The following is a 17,273-nucleotide window of genomic DNA, read 5'->3' as shown; positions in this document are numbered from 1 at the left end:
GTCGCGGTTAGTGGAATATTATTACTGTGCCAGTCACCCAGGTTCAATTCCACCACCATCTGTAAGGAGCTTGTACGTTGTCCCTGTGACCACGTGGGTCTCCCCCGAGTACTCTGCTTTCCTCTCACACTGTACAGGGCCCTGATGAGACCCCACCTGGAGTATTGTGTGCAGTTTTGGTCTCCAAATTTGAGGAAGGACATTCTTGCTATTGAGGGAGTGCAGCATAGGTTCACAAGGTTAATTCCCGGAATGGCAGAACTGTCATATGTTGAAAGATTGGAGCGACTGGGCTTGTATACATTGGAATTTAGAAGGATGAGAGGGGATCTGATTGAAACATATAAGATTATTAAGGGATTGGACACACTGGAGGCAGGAAGCATGTTCCCACTGATGGGTGAGTCCAGAACTAGAGGCCACAGTTTAAGAATAAGGGGTAGGCCATTTAGAACAGAGATGCGGAAAAACTTTTTCACCCAGAGAGTGGTGGATATGTGGAATGCTCTGCCCCCGAAGGCAGTGGAGGCCAAGTCTCTGGATGCATTCAAGAGAGAGTTAGATAGAGCTCTTATAGATAGCAGGGTCAAGGGATATAGGGAGAGGGCAGGAATGGGGTACTGATTGTGTATGATCAGCCATGATCACAGTGAATGGCGGTGCTGGCTAGAAGGGCCGAATAGCCTACTCCTGCAACCTACTGTCTATTGTACAGGTTAGGTTAGTTGGTCACGTGGATGTAACTGGGTGGCGTGGGCTCGCTGGGCCAGAAGAGCCTGTTACCCTGCTGAAAGTCTAAATAAAAAAATAAAAACTGCAAGAGAACCTTAAGGAGCAGCAACAACAAAAACACTGGGCTCATTAAAGCATTTGGCTCAGTCAAATGAGAAGAAATATGAAGCATCCTCCTCAAATTCAGGAGCCTGGAGAAATTCTATTTAAAGTTTGCTTCAGTGAAGGCATGCTGGCTTTGATCCTAACCAACCTGTCCTTGTAGAACTGATATTAATGCAGCTGGTACGAAGCAAGACTCCATCATCTCCTCAATTATTCCCACAGTAAAAGTAGACTTTAGCAAGTTTCCCACTGGACTGCAGCTAATTCAGAGGATTAATAGGAAACTATTCGACCCATATTATGCCTCTTCACATAAGAACCTCAGTCAATCTGCCTGGTTGCATTGTGGGCTGGTATAGCAGTACAAATATGCAAGATTGTAAGAAACTGCAAAAAGCAGTAGACTTAGCACAATAAATCATGGGTGTCTTCCTTCCCACCATTGAAAGTACTTACATGAAGTGTTGCCTCAGGAAGGCAACAATACCCATCAAAAATACCCACCATCTAGTTCACGCTATCTTTTCCCAGCTACCACCAGGCTGAAGGTACAGAAACCTGAAGTGCAACGTAACGAAGTTCAAGAACAGCTACTTCTCTTCAACCTTAAAAAAGTTCAAAGTACATTTATTATCAAAGTACATAAATGTCACAATATACAGCACAACCCTGAGATTCATCTTCTTGCAGGCATACTCAGAAAATCCAAGAACCATAGTAGAATCAATAAAAGACCACATCCAGTAGGGCGGACAAACAGCCAATGTGCAAAAGACACCAATCTGTGTAAGTACAACAGAGAAAATAATAATAAATAAACAAACAAAGACATAAATAGCTAAATAATCAATAGATATCGAGAACATGAGATGAGGAGTGCTTGAAAGTGAGTCCATAGGTTGTGAGAACAGTTCAGTGATGGGGTGGGTGAAGTTGAGTGAAGTTATCCCCTTTGGCTGAAGAGCCTGATGGTTGAGAGGTAATAACTGTTCCTGATCCTTGTATGAGTCCTGAGACTCCTCTACCTCCTCCCTGATGACAGCAGTGAGAAGCGAGCATGACCTGGGTGGTGGGGGTCCCTGATGATGGATGCTGCTTTCTTACAGCAGTGCTCCGTGTAGATGTGCTTAATGGTGGGGAGACATTTACCCATGATGGACTGGGTCATATTCACTGTTTTATGTAGAATTTTCAGTTCAAGGGCATTGGTGTTTCCACACCAGGCTGTGATGCAACCAGTCAATATTTTGTCAAAGTATTAGATCTCATTCCGAATCTTCGCAAACTTCTAAGGAAGTAGAGACGTGCCTGGCTCAGAACAATCCCTCTGAGATGATAACACCAAGGAATTTAACGTTGCTGACACTCTGCACCTCTGATCCCCCAATGAGGACTGGATCGTGGACCTTCAGTTTCCTCTCTTGAAGTCAATAATCTGCTCCTTGGCCTTGCTGACATTGAGTGAAAGGTTGTTGATGTGGCACTACTCATCCAGATCAGATTGCCAGTCTCCCACCTGTGTGATGATTGACGACCTTTGATTGACTCAACAACAGTGGTGTCATCAGCAAACTTAAATATGGCATTGGAGTTGCGCTTAGCCACACAATCGTAAGTATAAAATGAGTAGAGTAGTGGGCCAAGCACACAGCCTTCTAGTGCACCCGTGCTGATGGAAATTGTGGAGGAGATGTTGTTGTCCATCTAGACTGACTGGGGCCGGCAAGTGAGGAAACCGAGGATCCAATTACACAAGAAGATATTGAGGCCAAGGTTTTGAATCTTATTGATTAGTTTTGAAGAGATGATAGTATTTAATGCTGAGATGTAGTCAAAAAAGAGTATCCTGCTAATATATGCATCTTTGCACTGTCCAGATATTCCAGGGTTGTGTGAAAAGCCAATTAATGGCATCTGCTGTGGACCTGTTGTAACGGTAGGCAAATTAGAGTGGGTTCAAATGGCTTCTCAGACAGGAATTGATATGATTCATCAGCAGCCTCTCAAAACACTTCATCACAGTGGATGTAAGTGCTACAGAACAGAAGTCACTGAGGCAGGTTACCATTTTCTACTTAGGCACATATGATTGAGGGCTGCTTGAAGCAGCTAGGTACCTCAAACTGCTGAAGCGAGAGGTTAAAGATCTCAGTGAACACTCCAGACAGTTGATCAGCACAGGTCTTCAGTAACACACACAAACTGCTGGAAAAACTCAGCAAGCCAGGCAGCTGCTATGGAAAAGAGTAAACAGTCAACATTTCGGGCTGAGACCCTTCATCAGGACTGGGAAAAAAAGTTGAGAAGGTGGGGGGTGAGGAGGAAGAAGTACAAGGTGGTAGGTGAGGTGAAACTGAGAGAGGGAGCTTAAGTACTTGGCCAGGTAGTCCATCTGGGCCAGATGGTTTCTGTAGGTTCACCCTCTCGAAGGACACTCTCACTTCGAGTTTGGAGTCTGAAATCACCGGGTCATTGGGTTTTGTGGGAGTTTGTGAATGATGGTAAAAGTGAGCATAGAAAGCATTGAGCCCATCTTGAAGTGAAGCCCTGTTGTCACCTATTTCACTTTGTAAGAGATAATAGCATTTATGCCTTTCCATTGCTGTTGTGTATCCATCTTCGACTGATTTGATCCAGATCTGCCGCTTCACCTGTGAGACAGCTTTACGGAGATCGTACCAGGACCTCTTGTATCTTACTTGGTCACCAGACCTGAACGCCTCTGGTCTGGCCCTTAGCAGATTGCAGATCTCCTGGTTCATCCAAGAATTCTGGTTGGGGAAGAATCTGAATGATTTTGTGGGGGGGGGGGAGCAGTCGTTACCGTTGTTTTTATGAAGTCCGTGACATCTGTGTTGTATTCATTCAGATCTACTGATGAGTCCTTGGATACAACACTGTCCACTGACTTGAAACAATCCCGTATCCACACCTCTGCCTCCCATGACCACCTCATTGTTGACCTTATCTCTGAAATCTTGCTGTTTATCCTCTGCCTGTATGCAGGTACAAGAAGGTCAGCCAAATTATCATAATTCCAGTAATGCAGTCTGAGCTTGGAATGGGAGGCATTCCTTGTCATAGTAGAGCAGTGGTCTAGCGCGTTGGGACCTCTGGTGCTACAGGCTGTTTGCTGATGGTAATCAGGAAGAGATTTATTCAAAACAACCTGGTTGAAGTCCCTGACTACGATTTGAGATACGTTGAGGTAGACTGTTTTTTGTTTGGTGATGGCAGCATGCAGTATTTCAAGAGCTTGATAATAGTCGGTTGAATATGGTATTTCAGTCAGAATCATGGAGAGAACCTCTTGGTAAATCGAATGGTCGGCACTTCATTGTTAGTTGTTCCAGGTCAGTGTGACACATGTACGACAAAGCTGCCACATTGGAGCACCATAAAGGGTTTATCATGAAACACACAGCCCCCACCTTTTGCCTTTTCTGATTCAGCAGTTCAGTCCATCCTGTGTATCGAGAAGACTTCAGATCAGATCACCGAGTCTGGTGTGCTGGGAGTAAGCCATGTCTTGGTAAAACACAGAACACAACAATTTCTCATTTGCCTTTGATACAGTAATCTTGCCCTCAGGCCCTCAGTCTTCTGCTCCATCAACTGTACATTTGCTAACAAGATGCTGGGTAGAAGGGGTCTCATTCCTCTGTGCTTCAGCCTGACTTACAGCCTCTCATCTGGCCATGGATGAACCTTCGTCCACTTAAAGGTACTGTACCTGCGTACTTGAGAGTTAAGTCCGCTCTGTCCTTCAGAAGATCATGAAATCTGTTATTCATTAAGTTCTTGAACCAGCTTCCACAACCATAATCACTACCTCAGTACAGCATTATAACCACTTTGCACAACAATGGACCTTTTCTGTTCTATTTGTGGCTTTTCTTGTGTAATGTTCCATCATTTATGTTTTAATTTATGTTTTTCTAGTGATTGTTTTGTCTTTGTTGCCATGTGCCTGTGATGTAAGATTTTTCATTGCTGCAGACTCAACTTCAATTTTGAATTTGACTGTGAATTTGACTGAAATGAAGCTCAGGAAAACATAGAAAACTTGACAACTTGACATATCCCAAGAGCCACCTCTCAGCAGTGTAAGACATTAGTGATGAATTCATTGCCACCAGTTTCAAAGATAAACAGGAGAAAGTCTGCGGATGCTGGAAATGCGAAGCAACAATGCACATAAAATGTTGGAGGAATTCATCAGGTCAGGCAGCATCTGTGGAACTAAATAGATGGTCAATGTTTAGGGCCAAAACCCTTCTTCCAGACTAAGGTGGGGGGGGGAGGGGGAAGGAGATTAACTGGAAGGTGATATGTGAAGTCGGCTGGGTGGGAAAGGTCAAGGGCTGGAGATTTTGGCATTTTCTCCCTTCCTTTTCAGTCCTGAAGAAGGGTCTCAGCCTGTTGGGAGCCCGACGTGGAGCCTACACGTATTAAGAGGACTCTTCGGAAATGCAGAGTGACTACCGGGCTCCCAAAAGGTGAGGTTAGGCCAGCCCCACCCCTAAGAGGGATACTGATTTGGAGGATGAGGACTTGGATGTGTGGTGTATGCTGTCTTTTGCTAACTGCCCAGTGATTGAGGAGGAGACTCCCGGCCCTTCTCCCATTGTCCTGTTTATTATTTATTGTAATGCCTGCACTGTTTTGTGCACTTTATGCAGTCCTGGGTAAGTCTGTAGTCTAGTGTAGATTTTTTTTTCTGTGTTGTTTTTTACGTAGTTCAGTCTAGTTTTTGTGCTGTGTCATGGAACACCATGGTCCTGAAAAGCGTTGTCTCGTTTTTACTATGTACTGTACATAGCAGTTATGGTTGAGATGACAATAAAAGTGACTTGACTTGAGAGGTGAAGTGGGGGGGAGGGGGCTATCTGTGGGCAGTTTGGGTTGCAGCAGGTCTCTGCAGGGGAGGAAGCGGGGCTTGGCCATGGGACAGAGGGGTCCAAGTTGCAGGTGGGCACAAGTGATAGATCGGGGGAGGTCTCTCCAGGTAGGCTGGAAGTATCCCCAGTAGTGTCGGAACCTGAAGAGTTAGACAACGGGGTGCGGAGGTTTCAGAGAATTAGGAGACCACCAGATAGGTTGGCCTCCGTAGCACCAGGGGAACAGAGCGTGATCCCTACTGTTCTGGGGAGCTATGCCACTGCCTTTTACACCTGGATTGGGCTTTGTGTTTTGCAGGAAGGGTAGGAGAATTATCTCAACGTCATGAGAACATGACTAAATTTGGTGGGGGGAGAGTGTAACATGCTGTAAGGTTTCACTGCCGCTTATCATGCTGTAATATTTCACTGATAATGTAATGGTTTCTCTGTAGCAGCAATGTTTGGGTTATATCTAGAGATTTCGGGCTTTGGAATGCTGTTGTTCTTTCTTGTGAGTCTGGAGGAGAGATTTGAGTCTTTGGTAGGCGAGAGGAGAAGAAGGAAGACGCGTGTGGAGAGAGCTGGAAGACCACCAGACTGAGTGGACGGGGAGCGAGGGTCCGAAGTTTTGCGTCGCTCGGAGGAGGTCAGTGGTTGACGAATGGCCGTATTTGTGAGCTCCAATGTGCACTTTTGACTTTTCTCTTAAAATGGGACCTTTTTATTTTCTTCACTCACCCTATATTCAGATTAAGATTTATAAAGTTCAGTCAGTTAATAGCAAATAGCGTACTGTACGATATTTTGCAGTTTGGATTTGTAACCGGGCAACACATCATGCAGCATCCACAAAAAACGAGATTTCTCAGTTTGGTGGGGCCAGAAGTTGTCTTTCCCAAGACAAACATATGCTGGCCGAGCCTGAGGGTCACAAGTGCATACCTTTCTTTACATTAACTGTGCCATCAAGTTTGGTGCCCCTCATATTTCCATGTATGAAGTGCTTGAGAGGCTGTTACACAGGACCCACCCCAGCAGTGTTCAGCGGTAGCAGGACCCTACATCATAGTTCTTTCCCACGAAGTGCATTTTGCATTCAGTGCCAACGTCTTGTTCACTAAAGCATAAGAGGGGATAGACCTTACACTCAACATCTGCAAGAAATAATCCTTTATTCTCCTTATGTAAATCAGTGTCCTCTGACAATAGAAGTCCACAACAAAACCTTGGAAAACATATAATGGAAAAAACCCTATGTGAATAGAAAAGGTTTAGAGCAGGGATTCCCAACCTTTTTTACGCCATGGACTAAAACCATTAAACAAGAGGTACGTGGACCCCTGGTTGGGAACCCCTCCCTGGTTTAGAGGTTAATGGGACAAACATAGGTAAGTTTGACTAGTTTGGATAGACATCATGGAATGGATGATTTGGGGCAAAGGGCCTGCTTCCATGCTACATAACTCTGTGACTCTATGACATACAGTATCTTGAGAACCACCTCTAGCAAAGGCAGACTTCAGTAATGAAATTCACCACGGCCGGTTCGTTTGTACAGTTCTTGAACATATCAGGAAAACACCTAAAATCTGGTTGAAAGTCAAAGTCCCATCAGTCAATGACAGAAACCTTGTGGTCTACCAGTGATTATTGCTCCAAGCTCTGAGGCATGAGCAAAACGTCCTCCAACTTTCAGACCACCAATCACTGATCTCCTCAAAGCTAAAGTGCATGTTGAGCTTATTATCATACGCATGAGTATATGTATGTACAGGTGCAAAGAGAAACTTACATAGAGCAGCATCATAGGCAATTACCATCAGATACACAACATTCACAAGATAAAAAACATAGCATACAAGAAAGAAATCAATTAGTACAAACAAAACTAATAAGTCTATTGTAGTGCAATATGGTCATTGTGTTGCTAAATTGAGGTAGTGATTAAGGTTGTGCTAGGTAGTTCAAGAACTGAATGGTTAAAGGGAAGTAGCTGTTCTTGAACCTGATGGTTCAAGCTTCTCTACCTCCTATTCAATGGGAGAAGATGGCATGGCCTAGATTTTGGGGATCTTTGATGATGGATGGTGCATTCTTGAGCCAATTTCTCATGGAGATAGTGTAGATACTATCATCTAGCTCAAAAAGATTAACGCACTATAATATCCTGACAAATTGTCATTGGCCTGAAAGATTATTGGTGTAGACCTGACATTCATTGTTAAGACATACAGTAGTCTAGTACTTACATTTTCCATGAGCATAAGAATAAACTTGACAGAGAAATAAGTCTGCATGCAGTTCAGCATGGGTGTGTGTAAAATGCTTTCTCATCACCACCTTCTGCAGAAGAAATAAGGATGGACAATAAACACTAGCCGTGCCAGTGATATCCAGATGCTGAAAGTGAATAAAATGGAAAAGGAACTGAAAGGACAAAGGAAAAGTTCAGAAGCGGAGGAATGTTGGAGGCTGTCTCAGAGAGATCAGTGCTGGCATTTAAGAACACACACAGGTAGAAGAAAAAGGGTGGAGTGTTGGCAAGGAACCTCTGAGGCTGGACTCAAATGACATACAAACAGGAAATATTTGGCATTCTCAACAGGTCAGGCAGCATTAGTGGAGAGAGTTAGGGTTTCTGACCAATGACTCTTCAGGAGAACTAGAAAAGTTCCAATGTTCCCTTCTCCTCAGCCAGGAGAAATGTGTTTTAAGTTGCAGAGTGGGTGAGGAGAAGGAGACATCAAAGGAAATGTTTACAATGGGTTGCAGATCAAGATTGTCCAGGTGATACGATTGCTTTAGTGCCATCTAAGGGGAGGTGATGAATGCTTGTTCAATTGAGTTGATCCATTCCAAGGAGTGTAAAGAGCAGGGGATGAATGGTGGCAAAAGAGCAAGAAGTAAAACATGCTGGAACGGTGGCAGCAGAATACAGCTGGAAGCCAGAAATAAAAGAGAATGCTGGAAATACTCAATGGGTCAGGTGGAGTTTATGGGGAGAAAAGAATACAGATTTAACATTGCAAAGCAGATGATCTAATATAAGAAAAAGCTAATTCTGACATAAACAGGAAAACGCTGGTTATCTGAAATGGTTGATGTATTTGCTTGAAGTTTGTAACAAAAGATAACGTGCCATTACTCAAGTTCAGTTGGGCTTCAGTGGAACTGCAATAAGAGAGAGTGGGAGTGGGATAGAGATCTGAGGTACAGGTGAATGGAATCCCAGGGTCACACTTGCAGATTGGATAGAGATATTCTACAAATTCAACTTAGAAGTGTATTGGTTGATGTACACAGCAGAGTTCATTGGTGAGGTCTTTGAGGATTCAGAGGCAGGAATTAAGAGGTTTAAGGAAATATCTGTCATGGAAGGAGCTTGGGTTTCTTATTATTCTTCATAATTATTAGGCATTCTTATAAACACAGAAAACCTACAGCACATTACAGGTCCTTCAACCCACAAAGCTGTGCCGAACATGTCCTTACCTAGAAATTACCTAGGGTTACCAATTGCCCTCTATTTTCCTGAGCTCCATGTACCTGTCCAGGAATTTCCTAAAAGATCCTACCGTATCCGTCTCCATCACCGTCGCCAATTGATGAAGGCCAATGCACCGTATGACTTCTTAACCACAGAGTCAACCTCCTCAGCAGCTTTGAGTGTCCTATGGACTCAGACCCCAAGATCCCTCTGATCCTCCACACTGCCAATAGTCTTACCATTGATACTATATTCTGTCATTGTATTTGACTTACCAAAATGAACCACCTCACACTTATCTGGGTTGAACACCATCTACCTCTGGGTTGAACGCCATCTGCCTCTGGGTTGAACGCCATCTGCCTCTGGGTTGATCCCTGTTCTTGATCAAGGAAAATAAGTATCAATACTATTGCTGCTGTCTGTCCAGAACTGGTGATGATCACAAACACAGTTGGGTGCCAAATATGACAAAGAAACAACCATTGCTCACATTTATCCTGAAGCCAGGGCATTAGATAATGAACATTGGGGCCATAGAAAGTAAAATAATCAGAATGAGCAATGGATTTATCAGTGACAAGAAAATCCAAGGATAACAGTTTATGGCAGTAGCAGGACCATATTCTATAATTCCTTACAATATAGAGGAAGGCCTTTCAGATCATTATGTCATTTCATAGATGTATTCCATTCAATTCCTCCCAACCAATTTTCCTTGTTATCTATTCACCTCATATTCCCAAATGGAAGGCCAAAGACAAGACAGTTATGAAGGTGCAATTGCAATTGCAGTTCCAAGTTATCTGCAGGAGCGATTAGCAAATCAGAAACAGAGGAAGTATGGTTGGAAAGAAAGAAGGGATTTGGAATGTGAGGTCCAAGGAGGCATCATTGTCTTGGAATAGAGAGGACAAGGGGAAGGTGGTATAAATATAGAAAGAGGAGTTTGCATGTTGAAGAAATGACAAAAGGAGAGTTAAGCTGAAATAGATGATGAAATGCCACATAAATATCTTAATCAATTGTACCTATTTTAGCCAGCAGTCTTTCACAATTTAAAGTCTGAGGCATATAGATAATTTGAAAATAACAAAGCGCACCCCTGAGTTTCATTTAATTCCTTCTGTCAGTCATTCTGGGAAGCTCACCTAGTGACATATGGGCTAAATTTCATATAATTATTTAGTGATTCTAAGGACCTCATGATACTTTTTTAATGCTGACATCAGACTCCAAATGTAAACATCATTATTCAACATAAAACTCTTAAATTCGAGTTTGTGATCTGCCAAATAACAAAAGTGTATGCCATGCAGATTGGTCAAATTGGTCGTTGTGTTGCCATACTGAGGTAGTGATTAGGATTGTGTAAATGTGCTGGTTTATTCAAGAACTAAATGGTTGAAAGGAAGTTGCACTTTCTAACCTAATGGTGTGGAACTTCAGGTTTCGGTTCCTTTTACCCAATGGTAGTTTCGAGAAGATGGCATGGCTGGGTGGCGGGGATCTTTGGTGATAGAATGTTACCTCATGTAGGGGAAGGACGTACCCATGATGTACTTTCTGAAGCTTCCTGTCTCACAGCTGTACCAGCATTTTTTAGAGCCAGGGGTTTCCTCCTTTGGCCACCTTCCTAATGAAAAGTGCAGATATGACAATGTCCATAGAGCTTTCACCAATTTCCATTGCTTAATAGCTGCTTTCTCTGAAGCTGTGGAGGTTGAGGGGAGACCTGATGGAATTTTTATGAAATTACGAGAACACAGATGGAGTAGACGTGCTATCTTTTGCCCAGAGCTGAGATGCTAATAATAGAAACATGTATTAATGGCAGCCAGGTAAAAGTTCAAAGTAGCATCCTTGTGAAAAGTTTCTGCACCCTTTCCAGTTTAATGATATCCTTCCAATAATAAGCTGACCAGAACTGCAAACAATACTCCAAATATCATCTCACCAATGTCCTGTACAGTTTTGAATGATGCCCCAAATCTTGTACTCAGTGTCCTGTTAATCTGCAAAATTTAGGCTCTTGGCCCTAATATCAGATTTCAGTTGTAAGAATCAACAGAATATTTTGTTTAGAACAAATAATGGTGACAAACTATTTATAATGTTATAAAGCTGAGTTTATTGTCATATGTATAAAAACATTCATGCCCACTTGCAATGAAGTATTTACTGCAGCAGCATCATAGGCACATAGTATCACTTAAAGCAGCATTCACAAGAAGAACCCACACTGAACATAAATTATACCCAATTTTTACAAGAAAAAGAACGTAATTAGAACAAAAAGTATATTTTAGGGCAAAGTGAAGTCCTTTTTGGTGCTCGTTTGTTTTACTCACCCCTGCCAAAGATCATACTGGTGACTGAAATGCTTCCATTGCATGCAATAGTAATAGGTTCCACTCCCCGGCTTCTCTGGAGTAACTTTGCCAGAATTGCCGATCCAATAAAGTCTTACACAGGATCATAAATCCACTGGTGTTAAGCAGCAGCTTTCACTTTGCTTGTGGCAAGCTGCCCATAATCCAAGAATGTAGAATTATGTCCTTGCAGTGGAATTTTCAGAATAAGCATATTACAATTTCTTTATGGCCATATTAAAGGACAGAAGCATTGGACCACATTGACTTCAATTGAAGCAAGAACGCCCGCAGCTCATAAACTGAGCTGATGTCATTCCACGGAAAACTTCAATATTTGTAGAACATGGCCTATTGCCATTCTCAATATGGAGGTAGACTTTCCTACATTTTTTTAAGTCTCCTCAGTTACAATCCTCAGTTAAAAAGGCAGACACTAAATGCACTAATTTGGTTAGGGTAAACTAATTCATGATAGTATGTCTGAAAAACCATGAGTGGTGGATTTCAGCTTGACTTCAAATGCTGATCTCATGCAGATAATGGTAGTAACACAAACATGACTAATAGTGGCCACAAAATGGTATGGGGTCGAATACTCCCAAGGACTTTACTTCAAGTCCACAATTTTAGAAAGACGAGTCACAAAGCTTTGAGTGAAGAATTTCTGTAGTTTTACCAGGGGGAGTGTCTCACATTCAGATAAATGGAATGCCATGAAAGGCAAGCAGGATATGTAGGGGTAAGCATGGCTTCAAATGTGGACAAAGTGAAAAAAAAGTGTACAAAAACAGCTTTGGAAAGTTAAAATGAATGAATCTACGGGGTAAAATAAAGATGGTTTCTGAAATGTTGGAGTTGCAAAGGTGTGCATATCCACATTGATATGCAGGGCAAGAATTTATATCTTAATAAAGCAATAAAGAAGTTAAGGAAGACATAAGAACTAAGGAGGTTGCTAACAGAGATAACATGAATTGTAGTCATTTCTGTTAAACTACAAGATATGTAAAATAGTTTTCAGAGAGTCTCTGATTGCTAAAGTTCTTCTGCCTTGAAAATCTGTAATGAAGTATTTATATCTCTTGTTAGTGGAAACAGATTGATTAATACTGCATCAAAAACTGATTAAGAAAGTAATCTCATTTTGTGCGTCTTATGTCCATAACAACTGAGTTAAGGCCAGCCAGGATAGGTAAAGAGGGAAAGATCCCCTCTGGGTATAGTTACACTTTTAATGTTGCATTGTCCACCGAGCTTGCAGACAGCTCGTCACCAGTCGAAGTGACATTCTCAGTGCGCCGTTATTAATGTTTCTTTCTGGGATTACTCATGTTTATATCGTCTCCTGTTCACTTGCTTCGGTCCTGATGGGCTACCCCTTCAGTTGAACTTTAAATGCTACTGGCTCACGTTTCTTTGGCTCCTAGGGGTTCATGGATGCTGTCTATTTTGACATGTTTGTTTATGGAGTTATCAAAAGAGAACCATGCTTCTAAACGACAGGTGAGGTTATTGGCATCACTTCTTTTCACATTACATGTAAATGATTTGGATGATGAAATTGATGGCTTTGTGTCCAAGTTTCTGAGTGATGCAAAGATAGGCGGAGGGGTTGGTAGTGTTGGGGAAGCAGGAATTCTGCAGAAGGATGTAGACAGATTAGGAGAATAGTCAAAGAAGTGGCAGATGGAATATAGTGTACGCACTTCTGTAGAAGGAATAAAGGTTTTTCTAAACAGAAAGTAAATTCAAAAATCAGAGATGCAAAGGGACCTGGGAGTAAAATTCAAGTTTGTTGTCATTCAACCTTAAACATGTATACCACCAAATGAAACAATGTTCCTCCAGACCCAGGTGCACAACATGGTACATATAATTCACAAGCAACACATAAAGTAATTTTACCACAAATAAATCAACAAATAATAAAATATAATCTAGAAGAGATGGCTGTTTCCATGCTGTAATTGTTATATGGTTATATGGTTATAAGATTGACATTTTGCAGAAGGTGCATTCACAATACTAGTCAAAAAGTAAACAGTATAACGCCACTGGCACTTCATAAATAATGAGACCTGGGTGGTGGCAGGCAGTCAATAGTCTCATGGCCTGGGGGAAGAATATAGGTGTGTGTCAGAGAGTATAATATCTGTTTGCATCATGGCCTGGTATGGAAACACCAATGCTCTTGAGTGGAAAAGCCTGGAAAATGTACTGGATACAGACCAGTCCCTTGAGGGGAAAGCTCCCCTCATCAGTGAGCACACCTACATTGAGCACTGTCACAGGAAACTGCATCTGTCATCAAGGACCCTCACCATCCAGGCCATGCTCTCTTCTCGCTGTTACCATCAGGAAGTTGGTACAGGAGCCTTGGGACTCACACCACCTGGTTCAGGAACAGTCAACCTTCAGGCTCTTCAACCGGGGGGATAATTTCACTCAACTTCACTGACCCCATCATCAAACTGTTCCCATAGCACTGATCGCTAGACCCTGCAGCAGATAGTGAGGTCAGCTGAGAAGATCATCGGGGTCTCTCTTCCCGCCATTACGGACATTTACACTACACGCTGAATCCGCAAAGCAAACAGCATTATGAAGGACCCCACGCACCCCTCATACAATCTCTTCTCCCTCCTGCCATCTGGGAAAAGGCTCCGAAACATTCGGGCTCTCACGACCAGACTATGTAATAGTTTCTTCCCCCAAGCTGTCAGACTCCTCAATACCCAGAGCCTGGACTGAAACCTTACTGCCCTATTGTCCTGTTTAATATTTATTGTAATGGCTGCACTGTTTTGTGCACTTTATGCAGTCCTGTAGTCTAGTGTAGTTTTTTTTTTCTGTGTTGTTTTTTACGTAGTTCAGTCTAGTTTTTGTGCTGTGTCATGTAACACCATGGTCCTGGAAAAACATTGTCTCATTTTTACTATGTACTGTACCAGCAGTTATGGTCGAAATGACAATAAAAGTGATTTGACTTGACTTGACTTGAACTCACTTCCAAGGCTTTCTCATCTCATGTTCTCAACAATCACTGCTTATTTATGTATTTATTTATTTATTCATTCATTCATTCTTTCTTTCTTACATTGATTTATCTATCTATTTGTCTATCTATCCATTTATTTATTTATTATCACTGTTTTTCTTCTTGTTGTATTTGCACAGTTTATTGTCCTTTGCGCATTGCTTGTTTGTCTGTCCTGTTGGGGTAGTCTTTCATTGATTCTAATGTGTTTGTTGTATTCACTATGAGTGTCTGCAACAAATTAATCTCAGGGTTGTATATAGTGACATATATGTACTTTGGTAATAAATTTACTTTGAACTTTGAGTGGAGTTGAGTGGGATAGTAAATCAGCCATAATGGAAAGGTGGAGAAGACTCGATGGCCTGAATGGCCTAATTCTGCTCCTACGTTTTGTGGTCTATTACCTACTGATGCAGTGTATCAATGTTCTTGCTAGAAAACCAAAAGTAGCATTGGATGTGTACATTGTTCATGTTCAAAAGAACATTTATAGAACAAAACAAATCTGAAAATGTCTATCCATCTTTGCCTAATTTTCAAAGATTTCTAAAAGACTGATTCAAAAATTGAACTGCCATAGCAAGTTTTGTTTTCCCTGGATGTTGTACTTACAAGCACAGTAGCTCAGCTAGATGTGCCACTGCCTCACAGCCCCAGAGTCCTGGGTTCAACCCTGAGCTTAATTGCTATCTGTGTGGAGATTGTATGTTTTACCTGTTACTCTGTGGGATTTCTCCAGGTTCCTGAGTTTCCTTCCACCTCCCAAAGCAATGCAGTTCAGTAGGTTATGGAGCCATTGTAAAGAGCCCCTAGTGTGCAGGTGAGTGGTAGAATCTGAGAGGAAGTTCTTAACTTTCTTATCTTTTCTTAAGTTTCTTAACTTACCGTGGACTGTAATGGATTTTGTTAACAGCCTTATAACTTAAGAATCATACAACAGATGCACAATGGTTGATTTTGAGGCACATCTCTTCTGATCAGATCTATTCACCAAAGATAAATGTGTTTTTTTTTAAATCTTAGATACTTACTGTCTCAAATATCAGAGCGAATGGGAATTTGCAAAATTGAACATAGGGAAGTCTCCTTCAGATATACCATATTAGTGACCTGAATGTGTAACAGGGAAAAGAGATTTCTACTCTAAACTAATTTCAATATCCTATTATTTGAACTAAATGATCAAACAACATACGACGTGCAAACAGCTGCACTTGTGCTAGTCTGATGGAATTGGGTTTGTTAACCGTGAAGTTCTAACCTCAAAACAAAGACTTCAAGCCCTGTTCGATATAAATAGTACAGGTACCATCACTAAAAGGAGGTTATACTGTAGCTAACTAGTCTTCAAAACTAGATTACTTCCCTGTTTATCCTTCATGGTGAGATTAGCTGGCTAATACTCACTATATGAATGGTGGGTTCCCCCCACTAACCAAAGAGGACCGTATGTCCAGCTACCAAGGTAGTTTCAACACAGTTCATTTATTTTTAGTAATACACATTTAAATCAAGATAAAATTCTTAAAAACATTTAACACTCAGAGGTTTTCCGTATTATAAATGATTTCAAAATGACAAATGATGAATAAAATACAAAGCATTTCCAAAACACATGTGTAATCCCGATAAGCTAAAATGGCATACCAACAAGTTGCGGATAAATGAGCTCCCCATCACAGAAATTGAAGGCAGAGGTTTGGATTCTAGTTCACTCCGTGTTTCTGTCATGTTTCTTACCACTCACTCCTTGACCATTCCTAACAAGCCTAGCTGCTCTCTAACATTTATACTGGCTTTTCGTTTGCCACTTGGGTGACTTCACACAGATGGTCTAAATGCTTCTGACAACAGAATTCCCAAACAACCACAATTAATGTCATGGAAAATAACTCTGTGAGTACACAAATATCCCAACTACTGATAGATTAGCTATTTAATGTGCTAAGCGGTAGTATCAGTCTGGTCTGCAGGATTCCTTGAACTAAATACTTTATCTTAGCCAGCATTGTCTGCTTTGATGCAGGACAATTAACATAACTGCATTGATTCACACTGCAGTCAGCCCTGTACTACGGGCCAGCAGTCTATGACCTTTAGACGGTGCTATGTGTTTGCAAACTGTTCTTTTAACTTCAGATTAGTTATTGCTTGCAATTTACATTAGGAACTGAAGACTGGCTCCTCTTTACAACAAGAAGCTGAACAAAGAATATTGAAGTTTAGCTTACTCAAAAAACAACTCTTTGATTTCTAGAAGTGTCAGTTGCTGTGTTGGAATTCTAAGCTTGGCAAGAAGGCCCCCTGGGCCTGGACTGGGTGAATATCCATTGCACTAGAGACCAATGTCTGTTTCTGGCTTTTGACACCTTTTTATTAGATTTCCTTCTTGACATTTCCTCCCATCTGCATTCCTCCGTAATTGGCTGAAATTAGCACGTGAACCATGGAGATGAAGACTGAGGCCACGATAATGGAAATGGGCTATGAAATCTGTTAAGTAGCAGGATGGATCCTGCTGATCTTAATCAACCATTAAACTTGGATACATTTCAGACAATTGATATTGTGCGCAGTAGCCTCAGATTTACAGGCTGAAAAGAAGCATGGCATTCATCTCCATGGTTGCTGAATCCTGTCTTGAGAGTAAA

The 17,273-nt window shown here is 41.7% G+C and overlaps 1 long non-coding RNA gene across 4 annotated transcripts in view; it reads right to left on the bottom strand.

The window, feature by feature from the left end:
- LOC132394362 (uncharacterized) overlaps positions 1-16,539 on the bottom strand; it is a 37,810-nt gene extending 21,271 nt beyond the window's left edge. The window contains exons 1-3 of one of the 4 annotated variants that reach the window (XR_009512286.1): positions 16,270-16,539; positions 9,483-9,589; positions 1,448-4,303 (exon numbers count right to left, since the gene is read on the bottom strand). This is a non-coding gene — a long non-coding RNA (uncharacterized LOC132394362). Of the gene's footprint in view, positions 1-1,447; positions 4,304-9,482; positions 9,590-11,558; positions 11,658-16,269 lie in introns of those variants that run through there. The other 3 variants (XR_009512285.1, XR_009512288.1, XR_009512287.1) reach the window with 3 other exon arrangements.
- Between the last annotated feature and the right edge of the window lie 734 nt (positions 16,540-17,273).

Source organism: Hypanus sabinus, chromosome 5 (assembly GCF_030144855.1).
Source record: "Hypanus sabinus isolate sHypSab1 chromosome 5, sHypSab1.hap1, whole genome shotgun sequence".
NCBI lineage: Eukaryota > Metazoa > Chordata > Chondrichthyes > Myliobatiformes > Dasyatidae > Hypanus > Hypanus sabinus.
Note: the sequence above shows the minus strand (reverse complement) of the source record. Positions and strands in the feature narration are given on the sequence as shown.